At 36.4% G+C, this 23,393-nt stretch overlaps 1 pseudogene; it reads right to left on the bottom strand.

The window, feature by feature from the left end:
• Positions 1 to 6,027: 6,027 nt before the first annotated feature.
• On the bottom strand, positions 6,028 to 7,321 carry LOC149145635 (putative carboxylesterase 18 pseudogene; annotated as a pseudogene).
• Between the last annotated feature and the right edge of the window lie 16,072 nt (positions 7,322 to 23,393).

Raw genomic sequence — 23,393 nt, 5'->3', positions numbered from 1 at the left:
TCTTTTGTTATGATTTAATGACTAGGAACCGCAAAGGGGAGAGGCCTTTCAAGGCATAGTTCTGACAGGTGATGGAGGCAAGGAGGCTGCCAAGGATAAGTAACTGCATTCTTTATAGAGAAAGAATTTTAATGCATGCAGTAAAAGAATGATTATTTTATATGTTTTCTTGGTAAGAAAATATGTTCATGCATGCAGTAAAAGAATGATTATTTTATATGTTTTCTTGGTAAGAAAATATGTTCATGCATGCAGTAAAAGAATGATTATTCTATATGTTTTCTTGGTAAGAAAATATGTTAATGCATGTAGTAAAAGAATGATTATTTTATATGTTTTCTTGGTAAAGAAAATATGTTAGTGCATGCAGTAAAAGATTGAATATTTAATATGTTTTCTTGGTGAAAGGATATATGCTAATTGCATTGTGATACTAGCTAATTTCTAAGTTTCCTGTGAAATAATTATGCATTACATGCATGATAGAATTAGCTAATGATGCGCTTCTAGGCTCATAGATATTCATTTCTATAGTTTTCTTTTTAGAAAAGTGTGCATACTTCATGTATGAAAATGATGGCTTTTATGAGAAGATCTCTTGAAACAAAAATAGAGTTTCCTATTTTTGAAAGACATATGAATAGTGTTCATATCATATCAAGAATCCATACTCATTTCATGAAAAGATTATGTGCATTGAAGTAAAAGTAATTGTGTTAGGAAAAACACATGTTGCATGCACATAAGGGTAGCTATTGTGACTGTGGAAGTATGATTTTGTGTGTACGTAGAGAAAGTGATTATGTTAACTTTCTTGAAAATAATAATCTCTTGAAAAGTTTGTCTTGTTAGATGAGTTGTGTTGATTTCTTGATTTTTGGTGCAAAAAGGGTAAGTTAACCTTGTTATTGTATCTTGATAAAGATGGATATCTAATTAATTTCTTGAAAGGGAAGCATGAGAAACCCTCATATAGGAAGATAGAGAAATGAGGTTATAATGACTTCCTTTAAGAAAGAAGTATGTGGTTTGTTGCATGAAATGATGGTAGTATTCTAGTGAAGGGAATAAGTGTTGCATACATTAAAGAAGGGCTATTATGATAAGCTATGGTATGCACAAAGAATAGTCATTGTGATATAGAGTTATGTTCTTTGTATGTTAGAGAAACTATGTTGAGTTCTCGAAAAATAACTATGTGAAAAGAACACTTGTGCATAAGCATAGGAACAACAGTTTATTACATGTAAGAAGATATAACGATTGTGTTATACATTTTAGTAGAACTAATGGGTTAGATCTCTTAAAGAGAATTATGCATTAGTATGAATGAACATTGTGGAAGTAAAACAAGTATTTACTTGAATATGTGTACTAGCTAATTAGTATGTCATGCTTGCTCATGCACATGAGTAGATGTTAAAAGAATCACTTTTAGAGGTTGATTATTGATTGATTAATATTGTATCTAATCTTGTTGCCAAAGCTTGTTGACGACAACATTGACAGGAAACGATGGCGGTTGGTGCCAAAGAAAAGTGATGTTTAACATTGTGGCAGGAAAAGGATTAATGGTCCATGCAGATGAGTTCGAGTTCGAGTTGCAGAATCATACATTGCTAGAAAAATCATGCCACAAGGAATGATGCATGTGGCAGTATGTAAGTAAAGGGTTTCATGGAAAATGTATTAGCTTTTAGCTAGTTATGTGACAACTTAATGGTAATTTATTGTAATAATTTTATAACAATGGTTAAGGAGTGGAATCCCTTATAAGCCATTGAGTGAGGGGTGAAAACCCTCACGAGCGTTTAATAATAAGATTAAACATTTGTTGGTTTTCACCCTACGGGGTTTTCAGGGTATATTGGTGTTAATGGTGTGATTGCCTTTTGTGTCAGTTTGATGAAGTTGAATCCTTGATGATGATGGTTCTTTATTTGATGGGATAACCATAATGTCCAAGTATGTGATTAATTAATATGGTTAAAGAAATCATGAAATGGATGCAGGGATTCATGAGACAGTTTATGTTATTACTCTACCACAGTGGTGGTTAATGGTTATGCAACTTACTGTCTTTTATTGCAATTTACTTGATGTACTAATGTACATTATATCTAATGGTAAATGAGGAATTGTGGAGTTTTGAATTGGATAATTACTTGTGGGTAATTTGTATTAAAAAAAATTCTAACTCCTTGCTTTTACATGCAAGGTTACCGGGGTATGTTACAATACATCTTTATAGACTGAAATGAAAGAAATTCCTTGACAGTACAGACTGTAAGGGAACAGTGTAGTGCAAAAATGTATGAAAGCCTATTATAATAATATTCAAATCAATCATTAACATAATAACACATTTACATTTACTCAGTAAATCCTTAACATATAGTCCATAAATCATTAACATAACAACACATTTACATTTATTCAACAAATCCTTGCTTAACATATAGTCAATAAATCATTAAGATAACACATTTAGTCAGTGAATCCTTAATATAAGGACACATTTTACTACACCACATTAATGCAACAATTATGAAATACAATGTGAATGGCCATACTTAATATTGGCAAAATTAACAATAATATACACACAACTCGCAGATCGATAATCCTAGTGACATGAAATCTACGCAGGATAGTCAAGGTGTCTGTAGAAAGTACCGAAGATCGTCAATGAACTTGGAAGACAAGTAATAATGCAAGGCATGAAATCCATGAACACCATCTTCATAGAATAGAATCTCCACCTACTTCCCCATGTTTTTCAGATGCTCAATGTATTGGAGCTACCAATCCTTATATTTATGTCAGTAAACTTAGAAATCTCTCTCATCTATATTTATGTCATTAAACCTAGAAATCTCTCTCATCTATATTTTAGTAATTCATAAAACTAAAAAATTCTTTCTCATCTATATTTAAGTAATTCATAAAACCAAAAAATTCATCCACACCATGCATTATTGGGTTATCAAGTTGTTCAATGAGAAAAGCATTATTGGGTCATCAAGTTCTTCAATGAAAAAAGTGTAATATCCTAATTCTTTGTGATGTCCCTCTATATAGCACTTCATTGTTTGATTATTAACTTAACATTTTTATTTAATGCATAGGAAAAAGTCAATGATTGTAAATTTGGAATGCTTTATATCATAATGCACAAATTCCAATGTCCCACCATGTTATATTTGCCATCATGCCATCAACGTAAACGGATTAACCATTATTGTTTAACAATAAAAATTCATAGTTCTAAACTGTAAAATTGTAAACCTTCAATGAGGAGAGCTTAATATTTATTGATATATTGTGCCTACCTCTCCTTGATATCTCCTTGATAGCATAGGGAAGCATAGGGAAGGTATCCTAGGCAAAATTGTTGTTTGATATGGTGGGGTAGAATTTTAGACCATTTTTTCTTGACAAAAGTTGTGAGTTCAATCACATATTGTGGTAATAGTGTAGGATATATGGTCATTAAATTTGATTCTTTTCACATCAAATCTTCGGACAATAATTTTATACAATAATACAATACATACATGGTGATTGATGAATTTTATATATGTTTTCTCTCCACCCTAAGTAAATATAATCTTTTCATACCTCAAACAACTAAGCTGACTTAAAAAGTAATTTATTTGTCTTAAATCTAAATTAAAAAATATACAACCTAAACATTTACCTACATTGTTGATAATAAACATGCAAAAAATTAAGTTGTATTTAATGAAATATAGTGTAAGCATAGAACTCCAAACATCAAATCTCTTTGCTCCTTGTATTATCTACAATTTGTTGGAAATATATTTTCAAAAAAAACATAATTACAAATATTTATTTATTATCTATTATTGATTATAAATAGAAATAAATTACTTCAAAAATACATAACTATAAATATTGATTTAATTTAACTAAACAAAAAATATATAATTTAACAAATTACTAATTAAAATCAATAATGGTAAAGCCCCAAGGGTTAACTCAATTAGTTGAGTTCCCATCACTTTTAACAAATTACTAATTAAAATCAATAATAATAAGCCCCAAGGGTTAACTCAATTAGTTGAGTTCCTATCACTAAAGCACCTTGCTAATGAGAGGCCACGAGGTCAATTCTCCTCGACACCCTTGTAGTTAGGCCCTGCTAATAAGCTGATAGTATGGATCTACTTGAATATTTCTTCGGAAAAATAAATAAATAAAATCAATAATAGTAATTTAACAACAATATAAGTAGAGCGAAAAAATATTTTTCTTTCACCGCCCTTTCTTGGATTATTTATCACTAATCAAGTAAATTGAAGATTGTGCTTTAAAAAAATAACAAAATAACATCATGGGAAATAACCTAAATTGGTATAACAATAATTTAAATGGTGAAAAAAATATCAGTTCATTTACTCTTTGCTTTAATTTGCAACATTGTACTCATGATGTTATAATAAAATTTTCAACTGGGTTAATATTCAATTTCCCATGGTAAGGCGAAAAATTAAACCAACAACTTAACACTTAGGAGTGTCTTAACAATACAAATCATGTCTACAAATGCATTCCACTTAAACAAACCTATAGTATTTATATTTTTATTATTTTTCATCAAGATTTCTTAATTTTTAATGTTTATTTCTTTACAAAAGCCATTTTTCATTACATGAGACAAGAAACGTGAGATTTATTTCTTCATTATTGAAATACATTTCAGTTTCTTTGTCTTTACATATAAACCACTCTTCATTATTTTCACTTTGAACGAGTGTACAAAGTGGATCCATTTAACAAATTTGTGTGGACAACTTTCTTTTTTCTTGGTAGAGTATTTGGATTTTGCTCTATGTATGTGCATAATTCTTTCCAAAGGCAATTTGTTTGTGTAATTGGCTTGCTTCTCCCTCCCTAAGTATTGAATGGGGTTGGGTAGAGAAGCATTGTCAATTGGTAGGGGATAGTCATGGTGGTTATTGCCTTGGTCACTAGCAAGCTTCGTATATGCTTGACCATCTATAGAGGTTTCTTGATTTTGGGTAATTAACTTACAAAAAAATGAAATAAGACATTCAATGTGTTCCGTGTAATAGAGATATAGACAAAACATCTAAAGAAAATTAATTGCACAATGATCCAGTGCAAGAAAACAAGGTTTTCCACAAACCAATTAAGTTTTTCAACCTTTTCGGCTTATTTGCTTATATCAAACATTTCTGCAAGGTTTCAACCAATTAACATTTCATTGAGTATGTATTTACAAATCAATGATTTTGGGATCAAATCCCACAAAGCAATTCTATACTTGCTCTTCAAATTCCTTCAAGCTTTTGAAAGTAAAACCAATGAATTATCAATATAATTTTACCATAATAAAAAAACAATTAGAAGGCCTTTAGCTAGCTCAAATATCCGTTAGGCTTGAACCAACATCTCTTCTAGAGAAATTCAACAATTCCAATCTAATAATCCTATCGGCCTTTCTTTGTACCTTTTGGGACAATTGCTAGTTATCTAATTTAGATGAGTATGTTATTTTGGTTGGTTTTCTTATGAAACTTAACAATGAAAAATCACTCCATAAATATATAAACTTCATGGAATAAATATTGCAATTGCATCCAAAAATTATGGCAAAAAAAATTAAGATAGTTATTTATATGGCACAAAAACTACACTAAAACCTTTAAATTTATAGTTCAATCAAATGTTTGAAAAATAATTTTTATAATAATATTCGAAATTATATTACTACATTTTAACCTAAAAAAATCCTATTTCATTGAATTTAATTTCGGAGATATATTCAAATCAATCATTAATATAACAACACATTTACATTTACTAAATAAATCCTTAACATATAGTCAATAAATCATTAACATAACAACACATTTACATTTAGTCAGTAAATCCTTGGTTAACATATAGTCAATAAATCATTAGGATAACAACACACTTACTCAGTAAATCCTTAATATAAGAACACATTTTACTAAACTACATTAATGCAACACACTATGAATGTGAATGGCCATACTTTATATTGGTAAAATTAACAATAAATTACACACACAACTCGCAGATCGATAATCCTAGTGACATGGAATCTGTGCAGGATAGTCAGGGTGTCTGTAGAAAGTACCGAAGATCGTCAATGAACTTGGAAGACAAGTGATAATGCAAGGCATGAAATCCATGAACACCATCTTCATAGAACAGAATCTCCACCTGCTTCCCCATGTTTTTCAGATGTTCAACGTATCGGAGCTGCCAATCCTGGAGGAGGTCCAGCCCTCCCACCACCACCACAGACGGCGGCAACGACAGCCCCGATATGTCGGCGCCCGTCACGTGAGCCGCCAGGTGGTCCCTCGTTGCCCCCACCGGCAGAAACGCCTTCCAACACCAATCGGTCGCCTCCAAAGATATGAGCGGCGCACACTCGCCCAACCTCACCTCCGCCGGTGTCCTCTCCTCCCCACCAAAAAACGGCTGAATGAACACGTGGCCCACGACGTTGACAGGACTCATGTCGCCTTCTCCCGCCACGCGGCATCCGATGTGGTGGACGATGTTGCCGCCCGCGCTGTCGCCCATTAGGAAGCACCGCGATAGATCGGCACTCGGCGGCAGGTGGTCCATTCCGCGCGCGCGGAGCCACGCTAGGGCCGCGAAACAGTCGTCGTAAGCGGCGGGGTACTTGTGCTCCGGAGCCAACCGGTAGTCCACCGAGACGACCACGACTCTTCGCCGCTTGGCCAGCCTACGGCAGAATATGTCGTAGGTCTCGTCGCTCGCCGAGAGCAGGCAGAAGCCTCCGCCATGGAAGTAGACGACCACGGGCAACGACCTGTCCCCATCGTTGCTGACGGGAACAAAGAGACGCGCCCATACGCCCGTGGCCTCGTCGATCACGATGTCTTTGGTATACACACCTCTCGTGGGCGTCTCGTTGGCGGGAGCCTTGCGGATCACCCACGCCCCGAGTGTTCGGTTAACGGTGCCGTCGCTTCTCCTGCCGATAAAGCACATTGTTTTAAAAAACCAACAGAGCCAACGGACGCTACGAGGGAGCGAGCTTATCAGGTACTCTGCGCGTCCCTGCTTATAACTGCCCGCCATTGTAATTGGAAACCAGAAGAAGAAGAAGAATAGATATGGCTGATCTGCGTGCTCGAAGCTCAAGTTCTGCGATTCATCGCCGCAATAGATGGATGGCATGTAAATGTAAACCTTGAAGGGGTGGGTGTGGTGCTTAGCTCGAGAGATGAATGGAGGAGTTAATGTAGACCGGTCACTTGTTACAGCAACCAGTGTACTGTGTTCCTCGTTTGCTGAGCAAAATTAACTACGAGCTCAAGAAAAATTTTGACGGGTTCTTTGAACCGGGAGCGTGCTCGTTGTACCCATTGACTTTTTACGACTAGTCCGCTAACTACGGAAAGGTAATAAACTGATGTATATTAATATTCAGATCTGAACTATCGAACCTTTATTAATATTAAATGCCTATTAATTTGGGAAGTACTCAGTATGAGTGGAGTGGAGTAATTGATTCGCTCATAGATATTTGTACAATATAATATGTCATGTGATGTGGATAACCATTTTACATATTTTATGTTATTATGTCAGTGGATAATTATTTTAATTATTTTATGTTATAAGCTAGGTATATAATTCCAATATTTATAATTCAATTTTTTTTTCCTAGAGAATGGTTTCTTTAGATAAATGAATAAATGGAGGAAGGCTCATAAGTTCAATGCTAGTCTTTTTTTTTTCTTGGCTTGCAAACTTTGGGTCAGGGTTTAATTATTATAATCAGAACATGCAAATAATTACAACAAAGAAGAGAATTACAAGATATCTATATATCATAAATTAAACAAAGCTTCTTATATTAATGAAATATAGGAGAAGATTACAAGCTTTTTTTGCAGTTCTTGACAATGTAAAATATCCCACCAAACTTGTCCTTCCTTAGCCACAAGGTAAGCCTTCAATCACAACTCAAGGATGATAATGGATCCTTATAGGTGAAAAGCAGCAACATCAGGGCATAGCTAAGAATCTCCAAAAGTCAAATTAGACTCTATGGGAGACAGTGAATTTATAGGGTAAAAGTGGCAGTTTAGGATTTACCAATCTAGGATTGAAATCCACATATGAGGGATGATAAGCTCTAGGGATAAGTGATAAGAGATCTAAAGTAGGATAGGAGAGGAATTCGAGATCTCTATCCATGGTAAATGGTTAAAAACACCTTAGAAGCTTCTGGAAGAAGAATTTTCATAAATATTTTTTATTTTCCTACATTATAGAACCGCCGCACCTACAAAGTATAGCAACTTGCGCTAGTCAATGCAATTGTTCAATTATGCAACATGCAACCATCGTAGGTGGACTGAAAGCTAGATTGTTTTGGAGCCAAAAATGAGTTTTTAAGTTGATAAACCCATAATTCTTTGACCTTTTTGGAGAATCAATGCTTGAGGCTTTGCAAAGGGATAATGACAAGGTGTTAAGGATGTTGATTGATTTGGTTTCCAGGCCATTTGAATGAATGCGACAAAATGGCCTGTAACAAATTGCCCTCTAAAGTACAAAGTCAGAAGTAGTAGTTGAGGATTGAAGTGCTTTACCTTGTGACAAGTCCAGATCAAGCAATGGTTAGTCGAGATCATCATCTATTACAATACATATTATCATCATGATATCATTGTTGAAGGAGGCATACCCATACTTAGCATATAATCCAATATACATTTACAATGATCAAATATGTCTTGTCCACGGATGACAGAGTGTGGACCCATGCTTGGATGACTGTATAAATAATCATAACCATCATACTTTGTGATCTAGTATGAATCTTGAAAACACAACCCAAATGGATGGAACTAGATCCAGGGTCTTCTACCTCATCACTCGATAGTATGAGTCTAGCCATGTGAATAAATGAGTTGGAGTCGAACATGGAAAACACCACCTGATTACCGACCAATGATGTAAGTCATTAACATATGCGAGAGAAACCACCAATAATCATAATGGCTGTCAAGGTACTACAATACAATATGTATGGTGTGAATAAATGAGTTGAATTCAAACATCACACAAAATATTTCGATTGAAGGCCAATGACGAGAACCCGTTGCTAGAAGTAAGAAAACTTTCCATTGAGATTTGCAAGCTCCAAGGTACCAGAAGGAGTTTCTAAGTCAAATTTCTGGATAATGCGTTGATGTCAACTGGAAGCGACCCGTCACAGGAGGTCCTTGATGTATCCCCTATCAATGACACGAAACAGGTATCAAGATTTTGAGACAGAATATAATGACGCAGAGTTGGTTCAACAGTGACATATATGGAATAAGGTTTAAGGTATTGTAGCGGATGTCAACTGAGGGTGGACGTTCTCTTGAACATATCGTCAACACTGAATAGAATTGGAAACATTAATTCAAAGACCCGTGATGAAGGTGTAATCGAAAATGAGGCAAGAGGAATCCCAACCCAAAACAGTCACAAAGATGGAGTGAAAAAGTGCCATGTTCAAGAGAAACTCACTGCCATTAATAGATAAAAAACTTTGCTTTCCTAATTTCCCAACCATTTTTTACCATTACCTATTTATTTTTGAAAATCTTGAGGAAGATAACATATGCTTGATCTATAATTTCATCCTTCGGATGAATCCTTCTGAGTATCTTTAACGAACCCTAAGAAGGAGTAGTTCGGTATCGTCATATTCGACGAGTTGAACGATGTTTAATGATTTTACAATTCCGGAATAGGCGTAACTCAACTTCTTTTTCATATTTAGAGTGTAAAAAAGAGGAGAAAAAGAAAACTCCACATGTTCCTTTTCGTAAATTTAGTCTCTTGAGTCTCAAAAGGCATAAAATGATACTCAGGAGAACCTTTTAGTCATGTTTGACTAAAGTATTCATTTGTCGTAAATAATCTATCCTAGTTCGGAAAAGGGTTAAACTTATACTGGGTAGACATCTTTTCATTTACTTTAATGAGTTTTGGTCATAATGGAAATTCTCAAAACACATCGAGTTCAAGAGATAGACTAACAAGACCACTCACCGCAGTGGTTCCCCATGCAAGGATAAAAAAACCAAGTGCAAGCGTATGATTGGCCAAGCAGATGGTAATGATGGAATGAGAAAACAAAGGCTCATCTGGCAGAAATAAGCTGATAAAAAAATGGCAATCACGAGAATAGGTTTCATTTTTATACAAACTTGAAATAAATGAAAAACTATGCTTGAGAGGGGTTTCATTTTTACGCAAGCTTGAAACAAAGGAGAAACTATGCTTAAGAGGGGTTTCATTTTTACACAAGATTGAAATGAATAAAAAACTATGCTTGGAATTGGTTTTCATGCCCCCGACATAATGACTTAATTCTAAGGACATGCCCCCCAAGCTTCATTTCATTCACTTAAGTAGCCTACCGGTTACTAATAGGTGGATGGAATGAAGGTTCATTTACAAGATCAAGTGAAACACCCGACTCAATATTTACGAGATCTAATCAAAGACTCTAATTAGAGGGGGATATTCTTCATTTTTTAACGAGTTTAACAAAGGAAAAGAACTTTTCTCATGACACCTTGTTTCATTTTTTAACGAGCTTGACACAAGAAAAGGAACTTTGCTGTGGGACCTTGTTTCATTTTTTAACGAGCTTGACATAAGAAAAGGAATTGTGCTTTGGGACCTTGTTTCATTTTTTAATGAGCTTGACACAAGAAAATGAACTCTGCTCTGAGACCTTGTTTCATTTTTTAACAAGCTTAACACAGGAAAAGGAACTTAGCTTTGGCCCTAGGTAGCTTAGTAACCTTGTGGGGGAAGGTTAACAGTTGATGAGGGATATCCATGATAAGATAGAATGGGTTGGGCTATTGACATTTGCATCCCACCTTGATACATATTGTTTTGATAATTAGGATAACCCATACCAGGTTGTCCAATCCTAGGAAAGCCCTGATATTGTTGAAAAGGTTGACCTTGGAAATATTGGCCTGAATAAGGATGTTGCATGGTTGTTTTCTAACCAACAGGAGCTTGGGGTATTCCTTGTAACGATTTCCCTGATGGAATTTGCGTCATTACTGGAACAGGCTGCCTCATTGGTACCTGTGGTATGCTATAAAACCATTGCATGATCAGAGCAACGATTTAGAGTCAAAACATATTTGATCCCTCTCCGCACTTGGTAGATCCATAGATAAGATGGATTTAAGTTGGTGTTCAAGTAAAGATATAAATGTATAGATTTACTAATGTTTACTACCCAACATAATTTATGCAAGTCCTTGTGTCTAAGAAAACACTTAATTTATCCACTTCACATATCAATTTATTATCTCATGACTGCATTGAGATATTTAATCCCCCGATTCTACTTATATTAGTTGTATAAGGAAGGATTTCGTTGGGCCCAAAGTCAGTTTCTTAGCTTAATCTCCACCTAAAACAACCATCTCATTGTTGGACATTTTATGGTGTATGGGTGGTTGTGTAAGTGTTGGCATTGATGTCAAACAAGGGTCAACATGATGATTGGGTGTTTGGGAGGAATCCCATGGTTGTTGAAGTGCTTTGTAGAAAATCATCATAGTAGCAGGCTTACTGAAGAAGCCAGAAAATGATGATTACAGTGATGGGCCAGATGGAACTCCATGGTAGTTGTAGGCTTCTTGTAGAAAATCATCACAATAGAAGGCTTATTAAAGAAGCCATAAAATGATCACCATGGTGGTTGTGAGTTCAGTTGCCCAAAGAGTCAATGAACATAAAATTTTGCAATAATATTCCAAGCCACAGAAGGACTCAAAGCCTACATCAGACCCTATCCAATGCAAAGTGCTATGGAAGATTTTTCCTACGATATGCAGAAGTTCAGAAATGGATTCCTGGATCAAAAGATATGGTTTGTTGAAGTTCAGGGTTGTGAATCCTTAGGAAGGAAGGAATATCGACATATCGGAGTTTTAGGATATCGGTGCATCGACATATCAGCAATCTGGATACCAGTCATTGGGGATCAGAATGTCTGAGGTCAGGATATCAGCGTATCGACATATTGGTGGTTTGGGATATCGACGCATTAGTCATATCGATGATCTGGAACTAGTCATCGGGGATCGGAATGTCGAAGGTCAACATATCAGTGCATTGAAATATCGAAGATTAGTATATCGGCGCATCAGAATATCGGAGGACCGTGACATCGGGGTATCAGAACTTCTCAACTATGGTACACTAAGAAGTTCTGATAGTATTAAAAGTGTCAAGTAATTCCAAATAAGATTAACAAAGTATTTTGTTGCAAATCCAAGGGTTGACGGGTCCTCTTCTCTCTCCTCCCAGCAGGACACATGGAAACATGAGATTGGTTTCGATAAGCTACAATGTAATTTGACATCAGTATGACGTAGCAATACGACAGGACACGTGGCAGAATGATTCAACAATATTGGGCATCCTAGTGTTCCAGATCAAGGTGACATGTGTCATCGCTATAAATACGCCACATGGAGTAATGACATCATATCAGAGCTCGACATATTGGAGGATTAAGATATTAGAAATATATAACATTTGGTTATTGAAAATTTCTGATGGAGGGGGCTTTTGATATTGGGTAGGCTCTTGGTCATGTAAATCCATAGAGCTAAGGGCGCAGAGCAATAGCAAAGGAAGATTGGCCTCGGCAGGAACAAAGCACCTCAACACCCTAATGCTAAGCGAAAGGTCACAACTCTAGGTCCCATGGAGGAGAAATTCTCAAGGAGCTAAGCGATGGAGGAGTTAAAGACACCGGGACTGTGGAGTATCGAACACTGCACCACTGTGAAGTTGCGAATGGAGTGTCTCTGATAAGGAAGTACATAGAATTAAAGAATGTATGGGTCGACAGCTGCGAAATTGAGTGCAAGCACATAGGAGTTGGTAGTTGAAAGGGGCTAAACCTACAGAAGACTTTGTAACAAGAAATCGAGGACAACATATGTAGCAAAGATGAATTTAACAGCATGAAGGAAGCAATTGATTGTTTCATGTGCACAAAGGTTGGTGATAAATAAGAACAAAATGGTCATCTCTGTGGTCTGTCAAGATCCGAGGAACGATAAATAAGCATGGGACTCTCGGAGGAGTCTGTAGGTCACTTGAGAATTAATTTCTCAACACAAGAGCTTTGCATAGTCAGACTATGAAGAACTGTAAGGTCCATCTCTATTTTGGGCACTGTGACAAGAAACTATCAGAAGACGCAAGACTGGCAAGTGAAGCCATGCATAAGTATAGGTTGGTAGCTAGTGGACATATATGAGAGACTCCCTTGTGCAGCATGACTTAGTGGAACAAAACCATCATCAGCAATGGAAAAGATGAGTTAGTGAGCATAGGTGTGAAAAGGCAGTGCTGTGAAAGAGAGCATCGAAGCAGAGAGGTTGTAGCACCTGAGAGGACATTGTGTAATACTACGACAAGAGCAACATGAGGACTGGGTGAAAAGATGCAAGGGTAGTGCTAAAGTGAAATCAGTGTAGAGCCCTGGACAGTGAAGGCAAAGCACAAAGGAAGTGTTGTTGTAAGCAGTGAGATGAGATTTGCTGCAAGTTAACATAGAACGCAGAATGTAGAAAACAAATATGTGAACAACCATTGTTGGTATTTATCTGTATAATTGTATGCCTCTGTTTTCAATTTGAAAATTGTATGAAATAGTAGAGTAGTGGCAAGAGCAGGTTGGTGCTTACATACTGAAGAGGTTGGTGCCTCTTGGCAAGTTGGTGCTTACTAACCAAAGGGGGTCGGTACCTCCTATGAGTGGGTTCTCATAAACAAACATATGTAATTAACTGGGTGCTTAATTTACATCATAAACAGACAAAAAATTGGTGGTTTTCTTCCCTTTGGGTTTCTGCGTGAAAAACACTGTGTCAAATGTGTATTGCTCATGTGATTGTTGTTTGAACATGTGTGTCTAAAATATTGTTGGCTCATCGTTTTGGTGAATGAATGCTCTCACAAGTTAAAGAACATAAGAAGGGACTAAAATCATAATAAGAAAATAAAATATTTTCTTAATCACTGATTCACCTCCCCCCTCTCAGCAATTCCTTATTTCAACAATTGGTATCAAAGCCAAGTTCCTTGAGCAACAGTTTAAACACTAGAAGGTAGATCTATAAGGAATTATGTCTAGGAAAAAGAGTCAAGAGGCTTACTCAAGTAGAATATCAGTTTTTGATGAGACAAACTATGCTTTTTGGAAAGTGAGAATGGAAGAATATCTTATGTCTTTGGGAGTATATGTTTGGACTTTAGTACTAGTAGACTACAATGTCCCTGATATTCCTCCCACTGATGCAGATGGTAAAAAATTATATGGAAACAATGCTAAAGCCAAGAATGTCATTCTCTTTGGTCTTAGTCAATCAGAACTTGTAAAATTTATGCATTGTAAGTCTGCTAAGGAAGTGTGGGTAAATCTTAACCAGAGTCATGAAGGAGATGACAAAGTCAAGTAAGTGAAACTTCAGACTTTCAGAATGAGGTTTGAAAGCTTGAGAATGAATTAGAATGAAAGCATAGCAAAATAATTACTCATAGTTGATGAAGTGACTAATATGATTAGAGGACTTGGTGAAGAATTCAAGGAAGAGATGATTGTTCATAAAATATTAAGATCTCTACCCATGAGATTTAATGCCAAAATCTCAGCTATTGAGGAAATGGCTAACTTAAAGGATCTCAAGATGGATCAGTTGCATGGTACTCTCACAACCTATGAGATGAGAGTAGGAATAGAAAAATCTGAACTGAAGGAAGCGACATTCAAAGTATCTAGAAAGGGAAAGGAGCACAAAGATCATCAAGACTGCTCCAACTATGAATCTGTTCAAGAGCAGGTTCAACTAGTGATCCGGGTTCCTTTAGCTACCGGAATCATCCAAGATATTTTACTTCTGTGATGTTGTTAGAATTTCATTTTAAAGAGCATAAAAGAACATATGTGCATGCTTAAACAAGAAGAAACATGACAACGATCAGCAAATCATGAACACGACACATTAGATAATGGAGTTCATTCAGTGTGGACTACATCTCCGGGCCCGATGTCAAGATGGTGTAGGCCACTTCATATAATGTTGGAAATGATGATGATGTACATGGACAACACTTTGTCATAGTAAGGTCATATGCCCTCAAACAAGAATGTTTTGTCTCTCCATGAGACGTTCCGCTTACATGAATTCTCACTCAAGAAGGCTTCCTCTCAACATGAAAACTTAACATGATCTCACACAATGTGGCAATGAGTATCCCTTTAACATAGTTACGCAGGGATCTCAAAAACAATAAATAGCATGAAAAGCTAAATATATCTCACATAATGTGGCAAAATCAATCCCACAACATAACATCAAGCATGGATCTCAAAACATAATTCATCATCTTGGCAATTATGAAGGAAAACATGACATGATTGATTCATGTACCTACACCTCTGAAATTGGCTAAAAAATGGAAGGCTCAGCTACAAATACTAACTACACCACTGAATTTCTGTCATTGAGAGGTGTAAATTTGACTATCCATTTGTTGAATTCTGACACCGTCAAAATCTGGGCCTGTGGGAATCTTTTAGATTCCCCCGTGATTCTCCAAAGATTATGTTCTCTGGGTTGACTGGAGATCTGCAACTCAGATCAGAAATATGATCTTTCCATCATGATCCTTGTGAGATTATGATACTTTTGAGTATAAAGTTGGCTGCATTCTGACTCTAGCGAATTTTAGCGTCCGGTGAATTTCAGCCTCCAAGGAATCTAGAATATTCCCTCAAGAGATTTCAAAGATTTTGCTCTGCTGGGAATCTGAAAATACGCTGCTTAGATGGTGATTCTGATTTCACCATTATGTTACCTGAGAAATTTTGGTTAAAATGACTGTAAACTTCATATCATTCTAACAAAATGAAAATCTACCTCTCATGGAATCTTTCAGGCATCAAAGAATATTCTCTGAAAATTTGTCTTGAAATGTGCGACCCCATGGTTCCACCTCTGGCTTGCAAATCATGGTTTCGTATGGGCTCTCCATTCTATCGTGCTTTCCGTTTAGTCGGCCTCTGCTCCACCCACGACTCCCTTGGCCTCCCTTCAAATGTTTGAGCCTGTTTATTTATCACGGGGTTGGCAAAGTTAACAATGTTGTGGCTGTTGGCCTAGTGGCTAAGTTGGGCAGATGTTTAATGAGGGGTTGGGGGATCAAATCCTACCCCTCCAAACTTGGCATGCAATTTTGTTTTTTGTTTTTTTTTAAATGGCAATTTGTGTTGTTTAAGTGGAGGCCCCCAGGAGGCGGGTCGGCCAAGCTGGCTGGGGGGGTTCAAGCCCCACTGCCTCCAGAATTCTTGACATATGACAGGAGTGGGTCGAGTCCGCCGACGGGAAGCCCACCCATTATATATAATGAATGCGATGGGGGTGGTGGGGATTATGGCCTACCCCCCAATTTAATAATTTTTGTTTTGTTTTGTAAAACAAACAATACATTTTTTACTTTGCCGAATTTAAGGGTCATTGGGCATTTTAAGTAGGCAACAATTTCTTCGTCATCGGTGACCAAATTCCGACAACCGTTGCCGGTGCAATTTGTATGTCCATTAACCTTGCCACTTGGCCAAGTCAACTCTGAACATTGACTTGCTCTAACTTCTTCATGCGAGCTCGGATTTGAGTGTTGTTTGTATCGTTGTAATTAGGGCGATGAACACTTCGATTTGGTGCTGGTTTGAGAGCAATATAACCACTTTTAATTTTGACCATTTCTGAGCCCTCTTGGAATTCTACATGTGTCTGGAGCCACCTAGATAAACTAGCTAGAAAAATGAAGTGTGGCTTAGGAAAATATAAAGGGAAGTTGCCCCTTAATTATTTTGATTGTGGAAGAGTTGGACATTTCTCTAACAAATTCCCTTATAAAGAAAAGAATGAAAGGGAAGAGGATAAGAAATTTGGAAATAAGTATTAGACACATCAGAAGAAAATGCCCTCTAAGAAGAAGGGGTTTTACTCCAAAGGGATAGCTCATCTCTAGAGTCAGACTATGAAAATTCATCAGAGGATGAGTCAGATAAGTATCTTCTTATGGCCTTTGAAACATACTAAAAAAACTGGGTATTATGGAAACATAGTTACCGATCAAATGGGAACTATTACATCAAAAAAAGTATTCGAGCCCAAACACCCAAAAAACATGAAAAAACAACCTGGAAATAAAAGTGTTGATTTTGCATCACCATTTTTTCAGAGTAAATTTTCATTTTTTTTTTTTTTTAAATAACAGTAAAAACAATAAAAGTCATTTTGTTTGGTGCAAAAAACAACTTGAAATCAAAAAGTGTTGATGCCAGAATAACGTCATTTTTTCAAGGTACATTTTCAACATTTTTTAATAATGACGTTAAAAATAAAATATCATGACTCTAAAAAACTTTAAATTTCCAACAATTTTCAAGTAGGACATTTAAGATAAAATATCATGTCTTTGAAAGGCCTTAAAGTTCCAACGATTTTTAAGCATGACATTAAATTTAAAATATCACTTCTTTGAAAAACCTTAAAATTCCAACAATTTTTAGGCATGGTGGTAAGAAAAACACTTATAATTATTTTCAACCATAGCATTAAAGATAAAATATCACGACTTAGGCCCACGGGGCTTTGGATTGACAGTGAATGGGCGCACTCCTTGCGATAGGTCATTGGTTCAAATTCCCCGTGGGTACTTAGATTAGTCTTAACTAGAATATATATATATATATATATATATATATCACGACTTAGAAAAACATTAAAATCTTGACAATTTTTTAACCATGGAATTAAAACCAAAGCTTATGACTACAAAACAATCTTAAGTTTTCAAAATATTTCAAGCCTGACATTATGGAAATTTTTTATGATTAAAAAAACTTTAAAAATGAACACCTAATTGAAAGAGTTATTATACCAAGAATAAATTTTTTAAATGCTAAATGTACAATGATTTTAAAATCTTAGCTTAAGACAACTTGAAACATTGCAAAAAAAATTAAAAAAAAACTATCAAATTGACACGCAGTGTAGGTGAACTCAACCCATTGTAATGAAAACTTAAAGACCAACCATGAAATTGACACATTGTGGGGGAAAACTCAATTCATTATAACAAGAAATTTGAAATCAACTATCAAATTGCACATAATGAGATCAAGTTGCTAGACAAGCATTGACACAGACCCTACAATATATATATATATATAAGAAAGATACATAAGAAAACAAAAATTAAAATATTGAAAAAAAATAAAAAGCAATAATAAAAAAAAACACAAACAAACAAAAGAAAACAAAAATTCAAATATTGAAAACAATAAAAACAATAACAGTTGAAGCCTTGATGGGGCCCCCAAGCCTTGAGCCTTCCTTGATCTTCGATCCATCCTTTGTATCATTAATATAGAAAGTCGAAAAGGTGCATCGTCGAGGCACATGTCTGTTCCTATCTCTATTTGAGATAGGGCTTATCACCGAGCTATCAATTAGGAGGGAATGAGTCAGAGTAGGGTGTATTACCACCGCAGGGAGTTCTTTGATGATAGTGACTTGCGTGAAAGCACTTCACCGAAACTTCAACAAGGAGGTGCCAAATAGTTGATGGATAAAATGAGCAAAAGTGGCCCCAAGAAAAAAAGTAGGGGACCAAATAATTTAGCACACGAACAAGGAGCAAAAATAGAAGTAAGAAAAACGAGCAAACATGGCGACAAGCAAACATTGCAACCCACCAGTTGGGGTCTCAAGCAACCGTCCCTTATCTAGTTACTAGCCTGTAGCTAAGGGGATACGGAGGTGAGTTCAGTACTTGTTGGTTCATGGCTACCAACCCGTATCAATACCGCACTGGCTCACGATACGAACCCTATCGAGTTCACTTAAGGCGAGCTCATTTCAAGTGCTTGGCCACTTCCCGTTGCCAAACCCATGGATGGAAGTACCGTGGCCTTACCCTGGGGTTTTAAACCCACCCTCTCTAACAACTAACTTAAGTCCTTTAAAGTAAATGTAGAGAAGCCCGACGATTGGGTTCCAAATTTCATGGTAGTCCCATCCCCTCTCACTACACCTGTAACACCAGAGAGTCATTACTCCCCGTGGAGAGGACCGGCTATTGGGTTCAAGATTTTCGGGGAGTCGGGTCTTTGGTTGAGCCCACAGCCAATTCACCCTACAGTGAGGTGACCTAAGGTAGAGGTGAGGTTTTCGTAAAGTAAAAGATGGTGTCTTATAGGACCCCTGAACGACATTCTGGCTAAGACATCTCTTGTCATGCTTCATAGATTTTCTAGAGGAATCTTACATGACCCCTGAATGAAATACTGGCTAAGATTATCCCCATTGTTATGACTATCAGGCTGACCCACTATCCCTCTTTTTCCCCCCATCCCATCCCATCCCTTGTGGGTGGGGGTTACATTTTTTTTTTCTCTCTAAAGTGTTGCTCAAATGCGTATGAACCACACTTGTTGGTTTGAAATGCGTCAGCCAAAAAATTCTCCCATGTGATTTCTACCGAAAGACTTTCTTTAATTCGTTATGGATCACAGAAGCTTGAATACAAATAAAAAAAATAAATTTAAAAATAATAATAATACTAACAAGTAATAAAACATAAAAAACATGACAAAAAAAATCAAATATAAAAAATATATAGAAAGGGCAAAAAAAACTAGAAAATGTAAACAAAATTAACCATGCCATGTAAAAAAAACCAAAGTAAAATAAAATATAAATAAATAAAAAAGGGGAAAATATTTCAAAATAGACATAATTTAAGAAAAAAAGTTAAATATTAATGAAAAAAATAAAAAACAATTTTCTTTTAAGTTAATAAAATAAAAACCAAATAAAATATAAATAAAAAAAATAAAAAAAGTTACAAAAGTAAAATAAAACATTAAATAATAATAATAATAATAATAAAATTAAAAACTTAAAAAAATTCCCCGGCCACCCAAGGCCCAACTAGCCAAGTGCTGCAAAGGGACGATTCATAACAAAAAAGAAATCAAATATCAAAAAATATATAAAAAAAGATTAAAAAACAAAACAAAAAAACCAAAATTAACTTGTAAAAATGAAAAATTTAAATAGATAAATAAATATAAATATAAATAATAATAATAATAATAATTTAAGAAGAAAAATAAATAAATAAAAATAAAAACCATTTTTTAAAGTTAAAAAAAAAAAAAAAAAAAAAAAAAATCAATAAAATAAATAAATAAATAAATAAAATTACCAAAAAATTAAGTAAAATAAATAAAAAAGGTTAAAAAAAAAATTCAAAACTAAAAAGAAAATAAATAAATAAATAAAATTAAAATTAAAATTATATAAAAAAAAAAACCTACCATCCACCACCTGCCACACCTCCCTCCTTCTCCCTCTATCGCACCCCTTCGCCGCCCTTCCTCCCTTCCTTCCTCTCCACCCAACCCCACCACCCCTCGCTCCCCTTCCCCCCTTGCCTCGCCACCCTACCCTAGCCCCTTTTGTTGGAAATAATACTGAGAGGGGGGGGTGAATCAGTATTATCAGATCAATCAAACTTTTCAATGCTCAGAAACATATACGCTACTTCAGTTAAGTGAACCAGCGTGTACACGCTACTGTGACTAAGTAAAACAGCGTATAAGAAGAAAACTCACAATTTAGTTAGCTTATTCTTCAGTTAAGTGCATCAGGACATTATTCACCACATTAACAGTAAACATGTGCAGTATAACAGAACATATCAAAAGCCACACACATGAACACCAAGATATAAGGTGGAAACCCAATGTGGGTGAAAACCACCTGCTGCAAGTTGTCTCTATCTTTCTTTAATATGAAACTTCAGTTTTCAATATTTTGTACTGGTGCAGCCTTATACCAGTACGCAGGCTACAACCTGCAGAAGGCTACAACCTTCTCTCGTTCTCCAAACTTCCTTGGAAGGGAGCTCCAACCCCCTTTGCTCTTGTACTAGCCAAGATACTAGTACGTAGGTGCTGACCTACAATCTTCTTTCTTTCAGGTATCACTTTTCATACATTTTCAGACTTGGATATTCCTAAAGCACAACATTACAATCTGAAGACCACAATTCATTCAATTTCCACAACAGATCATTGAAGCATAAAACAACCAAACTCTGAATCACTGAACCACTGAACCCTGTCAATCACCAGTTACCAGAACACAGAGCAGACTACAGAACTCTGCAATAACAGTCAGACCCCACTGTAAACCCAAAATCAAGCTTCAAAAGATATACGCTACTTCAATGAGCAAAACCCGCATATACACGCGCTTTTACCGAAGCCAACCTGCGTACAGATCTAAAAATAAACTTTCTCAATTTGCAGCTGTACCAGACATTAGTTAGACCCAGAACATAACATTGCGACAATATGCAGATCTAGAAATACGCATAATCAACCATATCATGATAGTGCATTTCAAACCATTAGATCCCGATCTATCCTTAGATCTAGTCTTCCATCAACCGATGTGATCTCTCCTTGGCTTAGATCAAGCAACCCAGAACCTGCATATCAGATCTCTCTCTCTCTTAGATATTCAAGCCTTGTCGAAAGATGATCTTGCCTAATGATCTTCTTCTCCTTATATAGTCTTAGGCCTAGCTCAATACCAAGAGCCAAAACCATAGTAACATAATACCATCAACTTCAAAACTAGGGATCGACACGCCCGTCGAGACACAATGGTCCGAAATCATAGGCACAACTTCCAAGGACTAACCACCATGGACCAAAGATACTTTTCCACATACACGCGCTTTTTCTGAATCCAACTAGCGTGTACACGCGACTTGGGCTTAACGATCATGCGTATATGAACTTCCTTGGCATGTTGTACTAAGATCTGTCTTCTGATTAAGTTGCCATCACCTGTACCAACCTCTGAGCACTTGTACCATCCTCTGAGTGAGTTGCCATCAAGGACAACACTTGAATCATAATGCCAACAATCTCCCCCTTTGGACTTGATGGCAACCACCACACCAAGTCACTCTCCCCCTTTGACATCAAGGGCAAAGGGCTGTGCTCCCCCTTACAGTAGGCCAGATCTGCAAAAGATGTTCTTCAACAAGAACCAAGACTTGTACACCATAAGGGATCTTCCTATCACCAAAAGACTCAATACATACATCCATACTCCCTATCAAGAGGGGACATATCAGAAACAACCAATTATATTACAGTATTCATCCCAGGCATAGTGGGGAAACCAACATAGGCCGTTACATGACCTTGACACCATAAAAGAGATATGACAAGAGAGATACATGACATAGAGACAACAGATCTAGACCAAGACTTAGGAAAGGCACCAGCAGCATCTGATAAACATCTTGTTAGATCAGCAACCAGGATTTCTTTCTGAGTTCCTTCTCCTGAAACCAACAACCAAAACATCTGAATGCCAACAATGCTTTATGAGACTTTTAAGCTGCTCCCCCTGAACCTGTGCCTGTTGTACCCCCTGAAACTGTGCCTGAAGAATTCTGACATTCCCATTGCTGTTTCAGAACTCCAGAGTTTTCCCTTGCTGTTCAGAACTTCATATACGCGATTTCTCCTGTATAAAACAGCGTATGTACGCGGATATACTTTCTGCAACAAGCGTCCAACATACACGCGACTTACCCAGCATAAATCCGCGTATATACGCGTATATCCCTTCCGTAACCTGCGTATACCAACTTTCTGTAGAACAAAACAAACTTCAACAACAGGATGAAGCATCAACTACTCCCAGCTTTTGTCTGAGATATTCATAAGTTTCCCTGGGCAGTGGTTTTGTGAGAATATCAGCAACTTGCTCCTTAGAAGGAACATACTCCAACTTGACCTTCTGCTCAAGCACTTGTTCCCGAAGAAAATGGTACTTGATTGGTATGTGCTTGGTCTTTGAGTGCATGACTGGGTTCTTTGAAATGCTGATTGCACTTGTATTATCACATAAGATAGAGACAGGTGGAGTGCAAGTGATTTGAAAGTCCTGCAAGGTCTGCATCATCCAAAGAAGTTGTGTGCAACAAGATGCTGCAGCCACATATTCTGCTTCAGCTGTAGATAAGGCAATCGAACTTTGTTTCTTGCTGAACCAAGATACTAATCTGGAACCCATGAAGAAAGCACCTCCACTTGTGCTTTTCCTATCATCCACACTTCCAGCCCAATCTGCATCTGTGTAAGCATGAAGAGTGAGATCTGTATTTCTAGGATACCA

The sequence above is a fragment of the Pinus tabuliformis genome, chromosome X (assembly GCF_031772625.1).
Source record: "Pinus tabuliformis cultivar Carrire ecotype Pingquan chromosome X, CPIR1, whole genome shotgun sequence".
Taxonomy (NCBI): domain Eukaryota; kingdom Viridiplantae; phylum Streptophyta; class Pinopsida; order Pinales; family Pinaceae; genus Pinus; species Pinus tabuliformis.
Note: the sequence above shows the minus strand (reverse complement) of the source record. Positions and strands in the feature narration are given on the sequence as shown.